Source organism: Muscardinus avellanarius, assembly GCF_963383645.1.
Source record: "Muscardinus avellanarius genome assembly, chromosome: 6".
Classification (NCBI taxonomy): Eukaryota; Metazoa; Chordata; class Mammalia; order Rodentia; family Gliridae; genus Muscardinus; species Muscardinus avellanarius.
Window position 1 is genome coordinate 96,042,016 of NC_137791.1, and position 3,959 is coordinate 96,045,974.

The 3,959-nt window shown below is 45.0% G+C and overlaps 1 pseudogene across 1 annotated transcript; it reads right to left on the reverse strand.

The window, feature by feature from the left end:
* Window positions 1–3,076: 3,076 nt before the first annotated feature.
* LOC308263963 (ras-related C3 botulinum toxin substrate 1-like) lies at window positions 3,077–3,653 on the reverse strand (annotated as a pseudogene). Its single transcript has one exon. The product of its transcript is annotated as a ras-related C3 botulinum toxin substrate 1-like (transcript).
* Window positions 3,654–3,959: the final 306 nt, after the last annotated feature.

Below are 3,959 nucleotides of genomic sequence, written 5' to 3' on the forward strand. Positions count from 1 at the left end.
AAGAGCAGAAGTTTTCTTGGTCTGAGACTAGTGTCCCAGGAAGTCTGGAGTTTTGGTCACCTTCACTGCTCCTGCCTCAAGGCCTGCAGGTTACGGCAAGTTCTCCCTGGCCTGCCAAGGGCACCCAGCCCAGGTAACGGGCAGAAGCGCAGCTCTGTGGTTGTTACAGCTTCTGGCCTTGGCATCGCGCTTCCTCAAATTTTACTCTTTAGTTCACTTTTTTTTTTTAAGTTTTCTTCCATGTTTTCCATCAACAAGACCTTTGGTGGGGGGGAGCCGGGCTGGTGGCGTGTGAGCCGCGGCCCCTTGGACACTTTTGTTGGAGGAGCTGAATGGAGGCTTTTGAAGTCCTGTAAAGCAAAGTGAGGAACAGCAGCTGCCGTCCAGGCTGAGCGCCCATTAGCAATGCGATGTGCATTTGTCATGAAGGTAAACACACTCCAAAAGTGGAAAATTGGAGAGATGGCCTGAGGGGAAGAGGACAAAGATACGGCTTCTTAGTGATTCTGGGGCCAGGTGTATGCTGGTGTCACCTTAGGGACAGGTCTTCCTGCCCCCAGGTGAAAGCAGCAGGGCCTGTGGTGCTCATCTGCTCCACAGCTGGGCTCCCTAGACACCAGGCCTTCAGTTCAAAAAAGCCCACCTCCTCCATGCAGCTGACTACAAACCAACAAAGCCCTGTGTTCCTCACCCTTCTCAAGGTCACCTTTCCCAGGAAGAATGTTCTCTTGTGCACCAGGATCTCCCTGGACTGCCCCTTTGGGAAACAGACCTGCAAGCAAAAGCAGTCTCTGAGCCTGCCCGATGGGACAGGTCAAATCTTGGCTTGGATTTTGAGAAAGATGCTTGAATTGATCAATGGAGCAGGTGACCCTGTCAGTGATCCCTCCCAGTGGGTAGGAAAAGAAGGCACAAGCTTACACTAGCTACTGTTTTTATTTTTTTAGGCTGGCCAGGCAGGCACTGTTCCAGGGTTGGCTATTTAATTTTATCATAGTAGCCTCATAAGTTAGATAGTGTCACTACAATTTTACAGAACAAGAAACAGAGGTACAAAAGGTCAAATAGTGTGCCTAGTGTTATATGGCTAATGGTTAAAAGGAGGAGCTGGAGTCATGTTCCATGTAACCACCCACTGGACTATCTCCTGGATTGACTCGGGTAGTTTGTTAGTTGCTGAATTGAAGAGCTACTAAAGGGACTTCTTAATTCAATCTCTTACTTTTCCATAAATCTATGAGACCTGGAGTCTTACCATGAGAGTTATTCATCAGACCCTTCCTTCCTTCCTTCCTTCCTTCCTTCCTTCCTTCCTTCCTTCCTTCCTTCCTTCCACACTGGGGATTGAACCCAGGGACATTCTACCTCTAAGCTAAACCCCAGCCATTTTTATTTTATTTGAAACAGTCTTGCTAAGATGCTGAGGGTTTGCTAAGTTGCCAAAGCTGGTCTCAAACCTGGAATCCTCCTGTCTCGGTCTCCCAAGTACTTAGGCTTGTGACTGCACACCCAGCTTTCTTGGGCATTTTCTTTGAAGAAGCCTCCTATTAAAATGCACATGTTACTTTGGAGAGCATTTTTTTATGATTCAAGGATTAAGTCATACACGCAAAACATAGTGCTAACTGCATTAGCAAAAGATCAATGTAAAAACACTCCACAATTCTGCAACTGTCAATTTAAAAAATTTTGTTCTAGTGGTTGAAAAGTCCAACATTGTGTTCTTGCCTGTGAGTCAGGTTGTACAGAACATGGTTAGCACTAGCACAGTTTACAGAACCTCCCAGGCCCAAAGGAACATTGCTAGGCAAAGCCACGACAGGAAGCGTGTGTCCGTGTGGGTGAGGTAAAGAGGGTCAGTATTAGTCACGTGACAGTGTTGGTAATCTGGCAAGACAGTGATGTTAAGAAGGTTCATAGTTTAAGAATATCTAAAATATTTTAAAAACCGTTAAGAGTTGCAACACATGATTTTTACACCTAGTTACTAGAAAACTAAGGAAAGCACTTATTAGATTTGAATAAAGTAACATGAAAACAGGAATGCACTTTTACTAATCTACCAAAAAATTCTCTAATGCGTTATCAGAAAGATTTTATAGTACAAGTTGGAGGCATATTGCTCATTAAGAAGGGATTCTATAAGAAAAGCACTTATTAAGTTAGCAACTACGGAAATGGTCAGTTGAAAGGTGAATTACATGCCCAATTTTGGGAGGGATGGCAAGTAGAGGAAAAAGGAAAAGCTTAAGAGACACTGACCTTTCTTCATCATCTGCATTTGACAGAAATTAACCTTTAAAAATTATTACCAGTGACATTTTATTCAGCCGAATTATCCTGTGTACAATGTAGCGTAAATTAATCTCCACTTCATATTTAGTCAAAATACTGTCTTCATCCTTTGATCATGTTGTGTTTTGCACTCCACCCGGCACACCCACGACTAGGAACAGAATACTTCTTTAGAGGAAACGTGAGTGAGTTCTGTTCAAAGTCTCCGCAAAGGCTAGTCAACTGTTTTAGAAAACCCACTATGAAATCAAAGACTGATCCAGGAGCTGAGTTATACTCATTCCATCATGACATACAGTACAAAGTTACATACGGAACATGTGTGGTAAGTTACTGATGAGTTAAAATGGCAGCATTTCCTTAAGAAGGCTGTGCTGCTTCACACAATCAGACTACTCGGAAGTGTCTGCGCCTCCTGACTTCAGAAGCACCTTCTTCTTAGACAAAGGTCTCTCAACAGTTTGGTGCTTAGTGTTCTCAGCACAACAAAGCAACTTAGTTCAGAAGGTATTTTGGCAACTCTTAATCTGAGCAAGAGTAGGGGCTTTTGAAAAATAAGGCTTTAAGAAGGCTTGTCATTTTAGGGCTATCTTTTAATAGAATGTGAGTTTGAACTCGTGCACTTAGGACAAAACCTTAAAATTACTGATTGGTTCAAAATGGTTTTATGGGAAAATTAATCTGTAACAAAAACTTGCCATTGAGTGCGAAGGCTCCACCGTTTTTGAGCCAGGCATACAAAGGTTCCAAGGGACAGGACCAAGAGTGAAGGACGTGGACATTACAACAGCAGGCATTTTCTCTTCCTCTTCATGACAGGAGGTGGGCAGAGAACCTCTCGGATAGCCTCATCAAACACTGTCTTGAGGCCTCGCTGTGTGAGCGCTGAGCACTCCAGGTACTTTGCAGCACCAAGCTCCTTAGCCATGGCCAGCACCTGTGGAGAGGTGATGGGAGTCAGCGTCTTCTCCTTCAGCTTCTCAATCGTGTCTTATCATCCCCAAGATCGAGCTTCGTTCCCACTAGGATGATGGGAGTGTTGGGACAATGGTGCTGCACTTCTGGATACCACTTTGCACGGACATTTTCAAATGATGCAGGACTCACAAGGGAAAAGCAAATTAAGAATACATCTGTTTGTGGATAGGAGAGGGAACGTAATCTGTCATAATCTTCTTGTCCGGCTGTATCCCATAACCCCAGATTCACTGGTTTTCCATCTACTGTAACATTGGCAGAATGGTCATCAAAGACAGTGGGGATATACTCTCCAGGAAGTGCATTGGTTGTGTACCTGATCAGTAGCAAGTTTTACCTATAGCACCATCTCCCACCACCACACACGTGATGGCCTGCATCTGGGGCTGCTCGCGGGGCCCGGCGGCTGCCGCGGACTCGGGGGGCGGCAGGAGGCGGAGCGCAGGGTGCCAGGGCTGCTGTCCACGCCGCTTCGCCCTCGGCGAACTGGGAGCCGAAGCCCGGCAGCGGCCATCACCCAAAGCTGAGGAAAACTGCAGAGTGGAGAGCATTTATTTAAGTCTGCTTAATAAATTAAGAAGACTCAGAAAACAAGGAAATAAGAACACGGGAAATGGGACCACCAATGTTTTTTGATGGGGCAAAAAGTAATGAAAGACTCTAATCCTAAAATTCCATGGAATGAA